We start from the raw sequence: 20,434 nt of genomic DNA on the forward strand, positions 1-20,434 counted from the left end.
AATGTGCTTCAGTTTCATAATCCAAACAGGCAAAATGGCCATTCGTTAAGACGTGCCCCCCTGAGTTACAATTGGGCCTTTTGAGATTTCTGTTGTCCCACATATGCTGTTTACAACGACAACAATGGCAGAGTTACAACTCAATGTAAAACGAACCCTCCCCCCAAAAAACAATAGCTGACAATTGACAGGTTTGTCAGCTGAAACGGTAACTGTTGACAGCAGATTTTTATCAGCTAAAGCTAGCTAATTAAGCTAACGTTTGAAATCCCTGTCTCTGACTTTTTAATGTTTCAAGCTGACTCGTTTAAAAACAACCTTGTAAAAAGGTCTTAAAGGGGACCTATTGTGCTTTTCCTTATTTTTAGTCATATATATAATGTTACAATGTCGGATGTTCATATTAAACGTGGCCAAAGTTTCAAATAATGAGGTAAACATATGTAGAAGTAATCCTTGTGAGAAAACAAGACCGGCTGCAGACTGCTCTGAATGCTCAATTTCCAACTTTTTTTCTATTTTCAGCCGACATCAACTTGTGACAGATTTCTTTATATGGTCATCTGCTACACACACAGTGCACCTTTTTACTGGTCTGCTCTGCTAACATTAGGGCATTTTCAACTGCACACCTCCAACAGGTAAACAACTTATTTTACTTTGCCTGCTGTTTAATGGAAAAACACCCAAAACTATGGAAAAACGTCATAATGTTAACAGAGCAGAGCAGTGAACTTGTGCGCTGTGCATGGAGCAAAATCAATCACGAGTTGAGGACAGTTAGGGCTGAAAGTAGAAAAAACCATTAGAAGCCGAGCGTTCAGAGCAGTCTGAAGCTGGTGCTTTTTTCTCACAGGGATTACTTCTACATACGTTTACCTCATTATTTCACTCTTTGGCCATGTTTAATATGAACATCCGACATTATAACATTGTATATATGACTGAAAATAAGGAAAAGCATAATAGGTCCCTTTTAAGTTTTTCCCTGGCTCATGGTGCTTGACTCTCTTGGCCCTCTCTTAGCCAGACAGGCCAGTAATGAGAAAAACTTGTTTTACACTAAAAACATGACTTAGTATGGCTGGCTGGAAACACTTTTGTTTGGCTCTTATGACCATATCCTAAGTGGGTCAGCCATAGTAATGGACCGCTCCATCGTTCTTCGTCTGGTAATTCGGAGCATTGATTGAACTCAGTCTCAACTTTCCGTTAACCTGTGCAGAGAGGCAGAAGACACAGTATCACTCAGGAGGAAAGACGGATAAAAACAGGAGGGGTGATCGAAGGGAAAGATGACGTTCTCATATGCCTGACTTGGTCCCTGAAAGGAACATGTATTTCCAAATATAGCAGTGTGACCTGAGGACATGGTATTTAGTTCTCTGTAAAGGAAATTCCCTTGAATGAAAGTTAGCTGAAAAGCAATTAACCATTGAATATCCACATGATTTATTCTCTTTGTTTATAGATGGAAATGTAAGCAACTGCCAAAATGAATTTTCATGTTTACACTGTCAGCCAAAAGTGCTGCCAAACTCTGTGGTCTTCATAAATGTAACCAGCATTCACTCCATTGTTTCAACACACAAACCGTATACGAACTGTGAAGTCGAGTTGTGCAATGCTCAGAAATGGTACAATTCCAGTTTTCTTCCACAGTCACAGAATAGCTTGTGTATTTAGATGTGAAATAGTGTACATTGCTGTTCCAATACCGATAATCTTATTTTTATAATCAATGACTCCCAGGGGACATGTGATGGATCGCAATGCTGCATAAACATAGCCCGACATTAATGATTCAAAATTTCAATACCAGCCAACGCTGTATTGTTTGTCCTTGCCACATTTCAGCACATCTATTTCGTATCGAATGCCATTCATCATTCCTCAGTCAAACATGTTTCATGTGAGTACACATAATGTGGTCGTAAAAAGAAGGATGCTGCGCCGCATAAGAAACAGTAGATAATGGCCCTTTTTGGACTTGAGGGTATTTGTCACTTTTGTTTGTACACCAAATAGCAAAGTACATCAGCAAGGACAACTGTGGTTTACACGAACGATTGGCAGGCAGCCAAGCAAAGAGTAATAACAGAGACGGGAAGAAAAAGCAGCTACCTTACATCATCTATTGCGTTGAAGACCGACAGGAGAGTGATGTACTGTATATGTGTCACATAGGAGTTTTTAAAGGGCTTGAATTGCAGCAGAGACTATTTCAATGGCTGCTTCAAGAGCATCTTTTTCCACCTTATTCAGCTATCTGTACAATTATTTTATGTAAAAAGAAAAAGTAAGCCTATTGAATCATATCTCAAGCAATAGGCTATATTCTGACCCTGCAATTCATTTTCAAAGCACCAAGCATATTTTCCTGGATATTGTTCACACTTCCAAGAGGTGACAGATTTTGAAGCATTCTAATTTGTCTGTAGTCCATTTTCAGCCCTCAGAGGTCAATAGATAGATGCTGCACCTACACACTCATATTATTTTTCCCCTGTGGCCACCCCCTCCCCTCTGTTCTCTTTCTGACAGAGCTTTCGCTGCCTAAGCCAGATGGCATTTCTCAACACAAATGAACCCCGGCGACGAACGCACGCCAGTAACACGACAGAGAGAAAATAGTGACGGTCCGAGTGCGGTATCTCTGAATAAATCATGGGCTGGAGAACAAAGGCTTCCAGCAGTTTGATCAACGAAGCTCATTTAAATCTCTTTTTAATATGCTAAGACCTGCAAAATGTATCAACCTTGCTGCATTAAACTCAACTTAACATTTACAACAACGGGGAACCTTGTCTGAAGGAGCTGTTAATTCCTCATTTATTTTGTGGAAAAGGACACTCTCCGAGGTGCACTGAGTTAATCTCTATTAGTTGATGACAGAGTGGGTTTTCGCTTTCATTAATCGGCCAGCTATGTTGATTACAGACTAGAGATGCAGCTAGTAAGAGCAGTGCTTTTATAAATGGTGTAACATGCCATTAAATACAGAAAAATGCATAGGAAGACCATAAGAGATCATGCTGGATCATGAGACCCAAATGTGAAAAATACCAGTCAGTAAAGCTGTTTAATAAAGTCAAACCTCTGAATTGGACCCTTTGTATATATGCTTGTGGCAAGGCTCTATGGATGACAATGTCAGTCAATCCATCACTTTGGTGCAGACTGTACAAAAATGTCATGGCAGTTCAGTGTTTAGATAAGTTCAGATCAGTTGTTTAAACATATCAGACATTCAGGGTATCCAGAGGATGAATCGTACTGACTTTGGTGATCCCTTGACTCTTCATTTAGCACCACCTGCAGGTCAAAGTTGTCACTTGTGATATCTCTACATCCACGAGATGGATTGGCACAAAATTTGTACAGACATTCATGGTTCCCAGACAATGTATGTGTAATGATTTTGGTGATCCCCTGACTTTTCTTTTTGCACCATTAGCAGGTTAACATTTGCAGTTTTACATGAAGTAACTCGACAATTACTGGACGGATTGCAATGACGTTTGGAACAGATATGCATGGTGCCCAGAGGATGAATTCGAATCACTTTGGTAATCCCCTGACTTTTAATCTAGTGCCATCATCTGGTCAAAAATGTATGTTGTCCAACACTTTGGTTAATGACCAAATACCTGCAAAACTAATGACATCCCAATCAGCCACAGCTATAGTTTGTGTTTAGTGGTAATAAGCAAGTGTTAGCATGCTAACATGCTAAACTAAGATTGGGAACATGGTAAACATTATACCTGCTAAATATCAGTACATTAGCATTTAGATCAAACGTCCATTGTGCCTAAATACAGCCTCACAAAGCTGTTAGCATGGCTATAATGGGTTAGTCCTTGTTTATTTACTTTGTATTAAATACTTCCTTAGTATTTACTTTGATTGCCATGAGGTCATGCATTTTGTTGCTGTGTCATATTAGATTTGATTGATCTGACCCGAAATGTGGGGCTTTCCATTCAGCTGGCAGCATCAGATATGCAGGGAAAAGTTTTTCAGATTTATGGAGTCGGCCTTCATCATTTGAAAACTGCATTGTCTGCCTATCGCATCGACTACAACTTCTGTTTAATCAGCTCTTTTCTGACAAAGGTCATCAGGAAACATCCAGACCTGGCCCACAGATATTAGCCCAATTGTGATCAGAAGGGCCTCATCCTAAACATTTTTGCCTTGGATTTTTGCAAGCATAGCCATTAACCTTTTCAAAAATCAAATTTGGATATGACAAACTGGGGCCTGGCATAATGTGCTTCATCCCTCAGCGTGGATTAAGAAAACCAGAGCCCTTTATCAAGCAGGATGAAAATCAGAGATAGCATAGTGAGACAGTTTGAGGTAAAGTGTATCTGGGTCAGGTCCAGACTGCCAGACTGTTAGTGCTTGTTATTGAACACTGCCATCCTCTTTCTCTTTCTCTCTCTCTCTCGCCTCTAGAGTTCATCCAGCAGATCCTCTCACATATTGACCGCATGCATTACAGGGCTTGGGGAACATGGCTACAAAAGTCCCTCATTAGAAGTTTGGGTTTCTCTGAACATTATGGGAGGAGGTGGAATATTGATCGCTGCAAGATAGCTAACTGGAAAACACTTCCCATCGGAGCCGACTGAAGCTCATTTGGGAGGGATGTTGCTGGCAAGCTGGAGACTATTCCACATCTGGTTATTGGACCCGGGGCGGTAGTGAGTACAGTATGTTTCTCCTGCAATCAGGAAACACTGGGAAATCTATATGTGGTAATTACAAATTCATGCCACCACTGTGAAATTGAACACTTGGTGTCATTATAAAGTAATGGGCGCATTAGAGGGAAGTTTGCAGTGATGATTTCCCTCTCTGCTCTTTGTATGAATATCATCAGCAGTGATCCACACGAATGCAACATTATACCGTCAAATTGCACAAAGGATGATATTATATGAGATTGCACCACTGGAGTGTACTTCCTTTTTACAGAAACGAAGTGGAGTTTAGACTTGAGGCTCAAAAACTGAAATGCAGTACCATAGATGGTTCACTTGGTTCAAAGTAAATCCTTCACTTTGCTTACCAAGCTCATTTGGAAGCCATTAATTCGAGGAGGTTTTTTATATCTCTAGTACAATAGCCAATTTGTACATGAGAATGTAAAATATGCTATGACTCACATCCATTCTCTCCATCTGTAATGTAATTACCTCACATGCTGTAACTCCCACTATGATTCCATAAATATTCATGCAAATCCAACAATTCATAGGAGGCTCATATTCACTATCAAGTCTGAAGTGGCATGTGTGCTTTATGGCAAAAAATATCCCTGACTGTATTTGATATGGGACATGAATGGCTGCACTATTCCCACTGCTGACAGGGTAAGACAATGGATATAGGTCATGAAGAATGAGGTCCACTTAAAAAGTGCTCATCATATGGGAAGGCACAGTCATTATTTTTCACAGAAACTCAGTAATGGGCCCACGCAGATGCCAAGATGAAAGGCCAATGTCTGCTTTCATGGTCATCTCTCAAAGACCATTTTTACAAATGTTATCTAGCGTATTTCACCATCATCGACAGCCTTTAATCAATGCTTAAAGATTGTCCGGCTCCATCATATCTGCCCTATGGAGAGCTTGGTTGAAAGAAAACACTGTTTTCATTCAACATTAAAGATATTGATGTAGACTCTGTGTTCCAAACATCAAAGTATCTCTGATTCTTCTTTTGCTGCTCAGATATAAATGCAGATGCTCTCAGATAAACATGCCTTGTACAAAGTGTGGAACTGATGACTGTTGCCGCACTTCACTGCAGTTAAGATGTCACAACTCAATTATGAGTCCAGCTTAACATCAGGAAGCTGTGATTTTTCTCTGCACTGTGTAGTTAACAGGCTCCTTGTAATTCACCTCGTATATCAAGGCGTTTAGCATGAAATGGTGTGTACAAAGCCAACTGAACTTGAGTCAGTCCCTTCATAATTACAGCTCTTCCCATCCCTTACTTTAGCTATTGGTCCTTGGTGTCCTCTGCAGCACTGAATAAGAATTTGGGCCCAGTCATCTGGAAATGAGGAAGGAGGGAGGTGACTGGATGGTGTTTGTTCTGGCCATGCTCGATGAAGCTGCTAATTGTCCTTGGCCATGTAAAGCAAACCTACATGTCCTATCCCTTTTTCATTACCACGGCTGTGCTGTCTCTTTATTCTCCCAGACCTCCACCACTGTGTGAGACCACTGCTGAAAAGGGGTAAAGGGCAGTAGCATGTACACCAGGTGACCAGTAGACAGTTAATCTTGCTTTTGTACTATTTGTCCTGGAACCAGCTTGTTCATACTGAATATTCTCTCATTTGTTGGTTTCAAAAAGATACCTGGGCCTGTATTTATTAGGCGTCAAAGAGTAGGTTATCAGTCCTAACTGTGTGACACAGTGACACATCACTACTCTATATCTCAGCCGATATTTAGAAGAGCTTGGTTTGTTCGTTCTGGGCTGCTGTAGAAACATGGCAATGCAACATGGCGGACTTCATGGAAGAGGACCCACTCCCTGTGTCGATGTGAAGGGTTCACTCTAAGGTAATGAACACACAACAATTCTTATTTTCAGGTAATTATACACTAATTAAAACATACTTATGAATATTATATTCCATTTCTGCCAAGTCCATACCGTTAGATGCCACTAAATTCTACACACTGCCTCTTTAATTTCAACAATTAAAATCTAATAATAGTTTCTTATATTTTATTTATTTCAAGTTATAGCAGAGTTGTTATAGCTTAGAGATATTTTAATTGTGATGGTGTATTTCCCAAGAAACGGTGACATCACAGAAATTCCCCCACGTGTATACGTCACATCAGTTAACTGAGGGTGTAGCAGTTGAAAGGGGATTTGGACAGTGGATGAGCAGATTCCATGATACACAGATGGTTTGCAACATAATTTCTGGATGGGTGTGTGCAAGATGTGTTACTATTGTATGCTACTATTGTATTACAAAACAATGTGATTAGTTGGGCTGACATGCAGAATATTATGCAGCTGACTCATTACCTACAAATGAATATTTGTAGGTAATGAGTCATATATATATATATATATATATATATATATATATATATTATTTCCGGGAGTCAGATTTCTCCTTTTTCTGTAGAAGCTAGGTGACTCCCCTACCTCCAGTCCCTGCACCGAGCTGGCACATAGCAGAGCATAGATATCAAACTGATATGAATCGCTCATAAAACGCCTGGTAAGACAGCAGACAAGCAAAAATTGTCAAATAAACAGAGAGTTACAGGGATTACTTACTGTAATGTAATTACAGTTCTGAATTACAAATTCTAATCCTTTCACTACTCTTTACTGACAAAAGTTATCACATTTCTGTAATATGTTACTAAGTAATGCTTCACCGCTGACACTGGTCATAAAACAGCAATGTCACACTCTCCAATGAGTATTCCTTCTGCCTGCTGAAAATAAGTGTAGGAAACTTCATAAATAACTCAAGTCCTTCTCGGAGATAGAAATATTCCTCAAAGTGATTCTGCGATGCTTGATAAATACCGGCCTAGATCATTCTAAAATTTCTGCAGAATATTTTGGCCTGGGACAAATTGCACAGCAGACGATTAATGCTCATATATGGATTGCCACTTTACCATGACACACACTAATGCATAGCATAGAGAAAATGTATAAATCTTAACGAAATCACTGGCGCCCTTCATTTTTCAATCTAATGGCTGTAGCATTAACAGCTGCTAGTCGTTGTCTTATAGTCATTTATTACCACCCATGTTATCCTAGTCTGCCATTTTACTGCCATAGCACTATAAATCAGGGGGCAAGAAGGGGGCCAGCACCCCCATTCATGCCTGCTTCAGGATAGAAATATGGAGCAGTGTGAAGACTCCGCACCACAAGCCAAGGTGGATATCATGTCTGAAACGTTGCATTTAAAAGTCAGCCATAACTTTCCTTTTTGCCTTCAGGTTAAATACTTTGCATTACACTATGGTCATTGAATTACACCACTATAATGCTTACATCATGTCTGTATTAATACATGATCAGTCATGTTGAATAGACTCACTTAGCTGTTGATAGCTTTAATATCTGAGCTGCTTACCTGACTGTGAGCGATGGTAGAATAAAAGGGGGGAAAAAATGACATTTTTGCCTTCTTGTAGCTTTTCTGAGAGGTTGCGGTACCTGGAAACATTGGGGGGTATATAAATGTTTTGGCCACAACAGCGAGAGCCAATATATCCCTGCTTGGCCCATTCGCTCCTGTGTGGCATGGCAGCACACTGCATTTAATTTACTATCAGCTCGACTAAATGTACCGGGGGAGGCGCTCCATAATTCATGAGGGAAGAGAAAGGGAGAAAAAAACATGATGAATCTACGGTCGCTATTCATGTATCCCCCCCCCACCCCTGTGCACTTTCAAATGAATGTTAATGGGCAGAGACAAAAGACCAAAAAGAGATGTACAGTGAAAGCAGAGATAGAGATCTGAGGTTAAAATAACAAGTGAAAATGTGTGGATGTGTTGGTGTGTGTTTATGTAAACAGGCCATGATCTGAACCTGAATTCCAATGTGAGAGAGAAGAAAAAAAGTCTTCTCAGACTTTGCATTAATCATTGCCAATTCTGTTCCTGACTATTTTCTTATCTCCATAATTAAGTAATTAACAGTTCTTGGTGCCAGTTAGCCCTGCACCCGGACAGGACACTGCAGGAAAATAATAACACCAAATCACTCAACCATTGGAGGATTTTGCAAAACTGCCGCGTGGTAATCAAAGATTAAAGGTAACGAGTGCAGAAATAGATAGTGACTCCAGCATGCTGTAACAAACACATACTGTACACACATACACACACAAACTAATCTAAGAGATGAAAAATGACCACAGGCATTTTCACACACTTAACATGCCGGCACATGCGCTCATGCACAAATTCACCTGCAGATGCATAGACCTGACCTGTAAATCAACACTTGACAGGATGGAATTCATCACACATCTTTGCACTTTTCTGTTCCACATGGCAATGCACACAAATACCATTGTGCAATAGTGATATATAGCAGGGATTTTACCTCATGATCATGACAAAGATAGAATTTACTCCTGGAGATGGTGAAAAATGGCAGTCAATTAGTGGCTTGGCATCACTGGTTGTCACAAAGTGAGGAGATTTTGAACAATCTGCATCTTCATGTTTGCATTTCAGCTCAGATTCGTGCATTCTTTCACTTCATTTCAATGCTGTAGCATATGCTGTATGTTTTATTACCCACTGCATCGCAGTCACATGACAGGCTCGACCTTCACTCTCCCAGCTTCCATAAACGCCGACTTCTCAGAAAAAAACAAATGGATGCCATCTCACCATGTAAAGCTGTGTGCACCTGATACAAACTTGGTTTGTTGTAATTTATTTGACGCGATCTTACACACACCTATAAAAGTTAACAGGCTGACTCTTAAACCCGGGTTTGTACATTTATATGGTTGTGGGAGGTGTCATGTTGCATTGCTGCGAGAGGCAGAGAGAGCACAGAGAGGACAGCTGTTGAAAGGGCCGCTGATCTATTGGTCATCCTTTGGTTCCTTGGACTTCAATGAATACATCTTTTCTTTGATCTGCTAAAGTTGTTTATAATGATTCTCTATTAGTAGCACAGTCATTACCCTTTCCCGTGGGAGTGATGCACCCCCACCTTTTAACACACACACACACACACATGCACACACCAGAGCACACATAGCAACTATTCATTCCCATCACCAGCAGAATGTCTGGCAGATTAAAAAGAGAAAGTGCACATATCTCAAGGCGCCCATACATCAAGCAGTCTTTGCTGCTGGGTCCCTTTCCTCTGTGGTGCCATTGTAAGAGCTGGAGGTAGTGTTGGGGGGTGTCTACGTGCTGGTCTGTGTTGGACTTTGTCATATTGCTCTTCAGAGCTGCAACTCTTTTTTTTTTTTTTTTTTTTTAAAGGAAAAGATAGGTAGGTCTTTTATTGTGGCTGCTGTCTGGGATAGTTAATCCCGGGCTATAACAGGCTCACTTTGACTCAACAATGTATCCGAGCATGTCCCTCGGATTTGGAGGCCTTGTTCCAATCTGGCTCCAATCAGCGCGTTAAGTTTCTGGGGGCACTGCTGATTTTCTCGCCTCAGATGAGTGATCGCTGGGAGACAGCCGGACATGCGCTGCCAAGCTTGGATCACATGTGCTGAAAAATCACACAATCTCATACTGAAATGACCAACTGTATGTGAGTATGTGTGTGTGTGTGTGTCCATGTGTGTATCCTGCCAAGGCGCTATGGTAAACCAAAATGTACTGGCTGGCCTCCAGTTTGAATGTTCTTTAATCCTCCATCTGCAGGAAGAGTGCAGGTTGCATAGCGCACCTCAACACAGATACCTTCACACACACATACGCACGCACACGCACACACACACAGTAATGTTATGCTGTTTGTGTTTGATGTGGGCGACGAAAGAATCATCTCATAACCTGGTATAAAGCAGCCACAGTGGGAAGAACAACCTGCTGTTTCGATTGAAGTGCACTTGTCTATGGCAACCTGCCGGATCAAAACAACCACGACACAACCCATGTGGCTTGAACACCTTTGTTGTTTCCTTTAGAGGACACAGTGTTAGACATTCAAAAGGGACGTGGGAGAGGTTATTACTTTGTCAGAGAATATTTCCGACTGACAAAAGATGAAAAATATTCTTCCTCTCTTGGTAACAGTAGGTGAAAGTGTGAGAGGGAGAGAGGGTAACCTTGGTGGTTTGCGATGCACTGACCCAGGTCACTTTGTCTGATGTATGATGCAGCATCACAGAGCACACAGCACATTTATTAGATGGTGTAATGATAAAAAGATAGTGGAGGAAATGGATGATGGTTGAATTGGAGCCCACACATGGAGACGAGGCCCCTACTTGCAGTCTCCTGGCGGTAATATCATAAAGCAGGCGAGAGAAGATGCTCCTCAGGAATACAAATGTTGCCTTTAAGTTGGAGACGTGTGACCTGAGATGTGCCACCATATTGAAAGGGGGGAAGATTTAGCTCTTTAGCCAATTAATCTCTGTCATCATCTTGGCATTGTGGAGAAGCAATTTAGATGGTAAAGTTTGTGTTCCATATATCATCTGGCTGGTGTTGTGGCATGCAGGAGTTTGGCTGAACATTTAGGGGCTATAAGCAAGATTTATGCTAAATAAATGGTCTTATGTGTCACTGAGGATTTTTATTTTTTATCACGACACCAACAAGGAGATTTAATAGGGCATATCTGAATTTCATCACCTGTGGAAGAATTATATTATTATATTATAACTGTAGACATTTACCAGGAAAAAAACAACAATAAAATGATAAATTATAGAAAGAAAATAAATACGAGAGTTGCTCTGTGGGGACAAACTAAAATAAAATTGTTCTGGTGTTTAGACAGACAATAGCAATGCCCCCAAGAACACAGGGGGCTACGTTGTGTCAGAGTATCGTTACAGGTACTGGTGAGGTGATGAAATACGATTCAGGAAGTCCAGTTTGACTAAAACATGACTTTGATGGCACAATGGTGTGTAATACAAGATTTTACAAATCTATAAATGTATCGTAGTGATTTTGTCTCAAAAATTGCAAAGTAAACAGTAGACATACTGAATTCACATTACAAAGTAATCTACCAAGAATGTGTGCTTGCACAAATTTGATTAGTGTTGGATGATGTCACATTGCATTGAGGCAAAAGTTAAGCCAAGTTAATCTATCCAGAGGGGCTGAGTCAAGAGCAACTAGACTTGTTTTACGTTCTTGAAGACACTTCTCATCCAAAAGGCTTCTTCAGTTCTGATTGATTGGTGGGCAGACCCAGGCGTTTAACCTCTGTAGGGTCGTCTACTCCTTCAGTTGCAATTGACTTGACCTGGAAGACTGAGAATCTTCACAGACACAGAGCCAGGTTAAACGTTTTTGCCAAATCACCCTGCATTTTTTTGGTTTTAATAAAATTTGTTGCCGTCAAGGAGGCTATTGTAGTGTAGTGCTATGCCAATGCAGTGGTCTCATTGACACAATGCTAATGTTGGTCCAACGACGCTAAGAGTCCACAGTTATGCTAGCAGCTCTGTGAGTCGGAAACTCAGTCAGAAACAGAGATGAACTAAACGCTAACATAAGCATGCTAACATACTCACAATGACAATGCTAACATTCTGTTGTTTAGTGGGTGTAATGTTTACCATGTTCACCATTTTAGTTCAGCATGTTAACATGCTAACCCTTGCTAATTATAAACACAAAGGAATGTCATTAGTTTTGCAGGTATTTGCTCATAAACCAAAGTATTGGATAAATTGAAAAATGTCAACTTGATGATAGAGATAAATGACATATCATGGCAATTCATCCAGTAGTTGTTAGGATATTTCAGTCCGACCAACCATCCAATAGACCGACTTTGTCTGCTGCTAGTGATAAAAACAGTTGCACTGGCTGATCTGATCAATGTCCCATGCTCACAGCTGATAATCTATTACTAACTACAGTACCTCCCAGCTGCTCAAGTTAATAAATAGCATGGTCCTAAGTGAATAAAAAACATAATGTCACTTTAATTTATATATCTTCATTTAGAATTCAGATAACTTTAGCGTCCCAAGTTAACTACTCACTAAGGTAGTTACCAAGTTTACCAATAATATTACTTCTTTCCTCTAGAGCAGCTCTGCCTGTAACAGATGTCTATATAACTAAACTCCATCTGCCCTCTGTGAGTGCATGATGCCTATTAGACTTTCAACACATCTTATGTCATAACCACTTTCACAGAATGAAATCGGGAGGGTTTTTTTTCAGAGCTGGTATGTCCCGTCTGGCTTTCCTCACATCTGACTTTTAATGTGCAAAATATTTCTGGAGTGCGGCCAAAACTGTTGCAACACAGAAGACCTATAGAATGAGATTGTTTATCCAGAAGCTACCAAACACTGTGGGAAAGAACGAAGTGTGTATGGAAATTACTAAGCAGCCCCACCACTCCCCTGAATGCAATGTATGAGATCTACTGCCTTAATATGTCTGTTTGAAACCGTAAAGTCTGCCTCTTTACAAGTCCCGGGAAAACTCTGGCATGCCAGCTACACTCCACTGGCCCAGTGACAGAAGTGGCTTGATACTGAGCACATGTTTCATATTCAGTAGTCAATGGGGTGAGTAGTGAATTATGCTACAGTCTGCCAGCAAAGCATACAGATTGTCCCCTCTGTGTGCATAACAAATGCAAAACAATTTTACATATGGTATTCATATGACACCTGGAGCTAATGGAAAAGATATAAAACATAGCTTCACACTGAGTGATGGAATTTTAAATTGTATTCTACACATGAATGCCTCCCGGGGTGACCGTCGGCCCTAAGACGCTGCTTTATGGTAAACAATGAAAATGGAAGATTTTTGCAGCAACTTGATCAGAGAAAATAGAAGATTCAAAATCAGTTCTCTCTTTGTCTCTCTTTCCCTCACAATCCATGTCTACCACAGACTCCCAGGGAGGGTGATGTCATCCTCAGACGTTACACACATTGACCTTACATCCCTGTAGTCGAATGAAACCCATGTGCGCCGACTGGAGGGAACACAGCCGTGGATAATTGACAGTGGAGCGGCTTTGAAATGCTGATTAAGCACAACCTGCCCCATAGTCCCCCAGACTGTTGGCTCTGCATGTGGAGGAGGAGGATTTGACACAGGGAGGAATCCTTAAAAGGGAGCTCTCAGTGATGCGGGTACAGTATCATCATGCATCAGGATTCAAGGCCACTTCTCCAGAGATGCTCATGTAAAAAGGGGGGGGGGGTAGAGATGTGAACAGCATTCATTAGGCGTCAGCGCTTCATTAAAAACCTCCTTTCTGATGAATATTTCCTGGGTAGCAGCGAGTGGATTTGTCACGTGAATTCTGTCACATCGCCTCTGCTTCTTCACCACTGCATGAGTGCTATCTGTGGCTCGTTCACGCCATGTTACATTCTGAGATAGCGCTTCATGGCGAGATTAGGATCGCATTTGGAATTAAAATTTAAAGGCTCATTAATTTTTAAATCACCCTTTACGTGCCAGCTTATGTTAACACGGTTTGCATCATTTACAAATTTTGTAAATTTTCTAAGTGCTTGCTGCATCATTTCAATCATTACACATAGACATAAAATTTTAGGGATGCTTCTAGGAATGTAGTAATGATCTAATTAAGTGGCAGCAACGGTGATATATTTAATAGCTGAATGTGAAACGCTGGGCAGAAATTGAACTTCAGGGACTTTAGATTCTGCCATTGTCTCCTCTTGCCAATAACTGCGACAAGGTCAATACTCTGGAGGTCATTTGTCTCCCCCCACCTGATGAGAAATATTGACCAAGAAGCTGTGAAGAACCAGGAAAGTGCCATAGCGCAACTTTTTCACTTTGACATATAAGTGAGGCAGTACAGTGAGTGTGGATTAAAAGACTTGATGCGGCGGAGAGAGCTATCACTCAGGATGAAGGATTGAGAACAGCCAAGGGTTACGCCGGGGCCATTTGCGCTGAACCTTTTTCCCGGGTATATGGTCAATAGCAACAGACTGGAAACCCATAGGTCGGGGCTGGCGGACAAAAGCGATTGGCTTACCCTCGTCTCGTCTCACCCGGGGACCGGTCAAATTTGTCCCCTGGGAGTGGAGAGACCTTCTAACATAACTCAGCCCTTTGACCTTTCAACCTCAACGAGGCCTTTTCCCGCTGTGATGGATGGCTTTTTGTGCATGGTTCAAGTCTCATGATTTATAGAGAGCTGCAAATATTTACTTTTCACTACCACACTTCCCCACCTTCATCCATTTCATTTCCCGGCTCTCCCCACTCACATGTCCATCTTTTCTTATCAATTAGCATCTTGCCAAAAAAGTGGATTCATCCTGCGGTATGAGGCAGCCTGATGCAGAGTTACAGATGGATATAATAATCATGACAGAGGCTTCTCCCTCCTTCTGACGTGGCTTTGCTAGGGTAATTTTTCACTTTTTTAATATCCATGTGCCAGAATGTGTGTTTAATGGCTTCCTGGGGGCTATAGGCTTAAATGTATTTTGTGTCTAAGTGCTGTATTGTAAGTGTTATGGGGAACTCCCATGGTGAGGTAACCTTTCCATTAAAGATATGAAAGACTTTCTATCAGTTATAGTTATTGACAGGGAGAGCTTCTTCTTCTAAATTCTGACCTGATCATGCTGACTGATTCTAATTAAAAACTCTAATAATTAACCAGTGAGCAACTTCTAGTTACCAGTGTGTGAACCACATTGGGGCACTGGACAAAACTTTAAGAACCACACACTCATCATGAATGCTTATGTGAAATTTCATGGAAATCCATCTAATATTTCAACAGTTCAATCTGGACCAAAGTGGTGGACTGACCGACATTAGCTATACCTGCTATCATGGCTCATACAACATATTTTGCTTCATAAACAGCAGATTTGGGCTGAGGTAATCAGTGTACATGCATTTTTACACCATAAACAGGAACTACTCAATAGCTCAGGTGTAGCAACCAACCCACTGACTTCCTGGCAACATTGCACTTCCTGTTGATTGTTGATGGTTTGCTGATAATTGTTTCATGATAATGCTGTGCAAGAACTGTCTTTACTGTTATATCATACTGTATCCGTAATGTAACATTAACAAAAATGAATGCAGCTTGATGTTTACTGTGATGGATTACACAGCTTAACCAAGTTTCAAAAGTCTGCTAATTGACTGAATTTGAGAAAAGATGGTCTGATCTGAAAATCTGATCTGATTTTAAATTCCTATAACACAACAGCTTGCATCTGAAATGGCTTAGCTGTGATGTAAACTGCTTGTGATTTGCACTAAATCATGCAAAACCACTGGCACACTCCTTTAACCCTCAAAGCGCGCAGATGATCTACAGTGAGGCCTGTTGGTAAGAAGATGAAAAGTATCCTCCGTCATGCTTCGCTGGAACACTTTTCGGCTTTTGCTTCAGCTCTTCTTTGTGTCCTCCTTGTCAACCAGCTGCCCGTCTACATAAGCTGCTCTATAAAGAAGTGCAAGAAAAATACAGTGAAAGCTGCCAGGCCATGGATAAACTGAAAATGGAATATATACAGGCTGAAAATGGACAGAGTTAGGCTTTAACACCATTAGCTTGCCTTTTCTTCATGCGGTTTCTTCTGCATCCAAGCGCTTGAACTGAAAAATTCCTGCTTCAAATCCTGTCAGTTTCACCTACATTCATAGGTAACCCATGGAATACATAGGCCGAGTGGAAAATTACAGACAGTGAGAGCATATAGTGTAAAGTAGGCCAATGTGTTACATAATAAGCTGACAGGTTAGAACAGTGCATGGTGCTCCCTGCAGATAAGTGACCCAGAAATATCAGCTGCAGGTTTATGGCACATACTATATTACATACAGTTCTCTCTTTCAGACTGTTTGGCTGGCTCCCCACGCTCTTCACTGCGTATACAGTGATCCTGCCAAGAATGAGAAACATCTTAATGTCAGTAAAGGCACAGAGAAACACATTTGTACACCATTTTTTCCAGCTTGTACATCACATTCTGGTCTTTCTGCAGAAAGGTCAATGAGATAAATGCACCAACTGTTACAATGTTTACAATGTTTTTTCAGGATTTGCATGAAGAGTCCTTAAAGTACCTAAGGACTTAAAGAAATCAATGTGTAAAGTGGAACAGTAAGCTTTAAAGAGACAAATATCAACATTTTAAATTTAAAGGTTTCCCTGAGCCATAATTGTGCTCTGTTCCCATTTCTGTGAAAACAGTCATTAAGTATGGCCAGTTGTTAGGACAGCAGCTGCTCCACGTGTGGGTCAAACCACTATCTAAACCAGATTTAGGAGGATTCACTTTCCCCCGTCTCCGACAAATTTACAGTGACACCCATAAACCCCCCATAGAGCTCCAATCGGCCACAGGCATGAGAACTGAAAAGAAGGATAAGTGTATTTTTATAGGGGAAGAAATAATACAAAATAGCTGTGGGCCTACTGGAATTAATTTAAATCTTGCACAAAACAACAGTGAATCATATCCGAAATTCTCCCTCCCAGCCAGCTGTGATGTTTACAACTTTGACTTGTTTTAGATTACACGGCGGCACACACAAAAGGTTTTACCATTTGCTACCAATGGCAGAAAGTAAGCGACGGAAGAAAGAGGAAAAAAAAAGGGGGGGAATAATTAGACAGATCAGAGGAAGAGATCCTTCGCTAGAGGTCATGCGGCTGATAAATGATAGGCTTGCCTGCAATGCATGTTAAGTGAGTATCGGTGTAATTATCCAGGCTGCGGTGCCGTATGAATGTGTGTAATGTCACGGCCTTTCTTCCCTCACCCCCCTCAGGCGCTTTCCTTCCTTGTCAGACGCTCCACAGACAGGGAGTGAAGGTCACTTGACCAGAAGAAAAAAGGTCAAGGGAGGGACCAGGCACATGACAGACTGATCAGCCCACCGCCAGTGGATTGCGAATTTAATTAAGATTGAGAGTGACATTTTCTTTTCCTATCTCCTTTTTCCTAGCTTCCAGTCCGCAAGGTTCTGATTATCAGTTTTTCTGAAAGAATAGGCACTTCAATCAAATGAGGATAGAGCTCCCTGAGGGGATTGATGAAGGTTTAGTAGGCTTATTTTCACTTTCCAGCCTCTTTTTTGCTGAAACTTTTTGGAAAATCACTTGAAAAAAATTCTCTTTTTACCTTTTTAGGATGACAAGTTCATGTGTAACAAGACTCTTTTAGATATGCGCAAGATATCTTCATTAAAACATCAAAAAACTTCTCCACGATCCAGGCGGCAGCTCATCCAAGGCAGACCTCCTTCCTCTAAATTGAGAGGAGCTCGTGCCATGACAATCTGTGCTTGCTTTGCAGATTCTTTGGAGCCGATGGGGGACCCAGCGCAATAAAAGGAGCCCTTCCTGAAGGTTTGGCGGTATGTTTCTGTGGGCGACACTGAGGAGATCAAGGGAGCGAGAGAACTGACTGGGCAGGCCTGGAGCCGCCTCTCTCTCCAGGGACTCCTTGCTTTAATCACAGTGCAGCCAAGCAAAGTGATCGTGAACTCTACATGCCTTTGGTCTCCCTCGTTTCTCTCTCTCTCCGTCTTCATCTCTGTCTCTCTCATTCTTCTTCTACTTCTCTCTGTTTTCTATCCTCTTTCCTCTCTGTCCTCACCTACCACTGCTCATATTTTGCTCCTCACGGATTTTGCTGTAAATTTCAAACTGCAGCCCACATTATTATTATTTTTAAAATATTGCAGCACAATGTAAATACATACGGTACCAGCAAGGTGTTAATCATGTAAAAGAGGCTTCTGCTAAGCAAGATTGGCTCTTTCCTGCAGCTCTAATTGAGGCCTGGACATGTCCCTGATCACTGAGCCTCCAGAGGCTGGCTGCCATAAAAGCAGTGCTAGGAGCAGTCATTACTGCACAGGGAAACATATGGTGTCAGGTATCTTTAGACTTAACTGTCCAGTGGCACATTGACGAAATGAAGGCGAGGGACATGGGGAGCTGACCATTATGAGAAATCCTGAAGGTGTTGCACAGTAGAGGGCCTCAGACAAGCATGTCATTTACAGCTGCCTGTTGTCTCCAGTATGTTTTATTGAAAGACCAGAAATGTGCTGCAAGCTGAGGGCCTGAGATGTGTGATTGCATGTTGTTGCTTTCTCTTTAAAAATAGGCTATAGCATATTCTGGCTTTCCCGCTTTTTATGCAGCATGCTAAGGCCATATTCAATTGCTATGTGGATCTTAAAAATCATGTTTCGATGTCTTTAATGCTGCATTAATTGATTTTTTGGCCACTTGGGGGCATGGGAACAAGCTGAAAACACAAAATATGACCTATGAAGTTTATAAGGCTAACTTGCTAACAAACACTTGCCTATTTACACATCAAGTGGACATGGAGCAAAATTAGCATTCATTTGGCGTTATTTCTGACCACCTGATGAATGTTAGTCCCCTTTTAGCTCTGTTTTGATATCCAACAACTCCTGTGGAAAATATATTTCCTTGCCAGGTGTTTCTTCACTAGCTAGTCCCTGTCTTTGTCTGTTGTTTGGTGCTAGATTTGTAGCATACAGTGGGTTTTAATCAGAGCTTTGTTTGTTTTGCTGAAAACGGCTGCCTGTTGGAAACAGGGTTGATGACCGAGTTTGCTGGCTGGATAATAGGCTAAAAATACACTGAAATAAGCTAAACTATGCCAAAGGTCTCTGTAAAGTTTAGGGGGACTGCAGAGTTGGTGATAATTTTCTGTATCTTTGTCACTATAAACAACACCTTTCACATTACATATATGTATCCTTTTTAGCTACATCTTTGTTGTTAGGTAGTGTTTTTGCACTTTGTATTTCTAGCCATTCTCTTTCTTTTTGTGTACAAGATGATTTTCTATAGGTCTGCCCAGTAATCCATGTTAAGAAATGCTAAAGCTTTCATGAATTTTCAACTGGTTGAATCACTACTATTTTAGTACACTATTGATATAACATCAAATTATTACTTTAAAGCCCAGAATTTGAACACTGAAATCTGCAGGCCCTATCACAGGTGTGGGTATGATGTAGCAAACAGGAGAAGGAACCAAATGCAGACCCCAAATCAGAACAGACTGAGGAAAAGGGGCTCAAGTATACAACAAAGCTACATTGACAAACAGGGCAGGGAATGAATGATAGAGGACTGGTATATAAGCAACTGGGGCTGAAGAGATAATTAACAGCAGGTGAAGATAATTGGGGAGTGCCAACAGGTGAGCAGGTGGGTAAGGGAAGCAGGCAAGAAAGCCTGGGGGCATCTGGTGGACAGGTGTAGAATGGCAAAACCAAGGGGAAGAGAGAGAATAAACAGAACTGAGGCAGGAATTGTGACAGATCCGCAGACTCCTCAGCAAGAGTCTCATATAGCAAGTCTTCATGTTGAAGCCACATTCCTGTCAGATTTGGCCCTCCGGCTTCTGACAGCATCACCACATTCCCAGGATGCTTCTTTAGGCAAACCTGCACAGAGAGAGCAAGTGGCATGTACATTCCACTACAACGACACAGAATTGGGTTAGCGCTCGCATAAAGATTTTTTCATAATGTTCTTTTATTGCTTGCAGCAAGGAGCTGTGAACCATTAGCATTTTAGCTGTGCCGAGCTTTCTTGCGCTGTAATATGATGCACAGTAGTAAAACTGTCAATAAGTCCTTATCAAGTCAATGATGTCTCTGTTGCTTGGCAGGCGTCAAAAACAAATGACG

The 20,434-nt window shown here is 41.2% G+C and overlaps 1 long non-coding RNA gene across 1 annotated transcript; it reads right to left on the minus strand.

Annotated features, from left to right (window-relative positions):
- Window positions 1–16,299: 16,299 nt before the first annotated feature.
- On the minus strand, window positions 16,300–20,180 carry LOC137173821 (uncharacterized). Its single transcript, XR_010925241.1, has 3 exons — window positions 19,693–20,180; window positions 16,566–16,626; window positions 16,300–16,375 (listed from the first exon to the last, which is right to left on the minus strand). It is a non-coding gene; the product is annotated as an uncharacterized lncRNA (long non-coding RNA).
- Between the last annotated feature and the right edge of the window lie 254 nt (window positions 20,181–20,434).

The sequence above is a fragment of the Thunnus thynnus genome, chromosome 21 (assembly GCF_963924715.1).
Source record: "Thunnus thynnus chromosome 21, fThuThy2.1, whole genome shotgun sequence".
Classification (NCBI taxonomy): domain Eukaryota; kingdom Metazoa; phylum Chordata; class Actinopteri; order Scombriformes; family Scombridae; genus Thunnus; species Thunnus thynnus.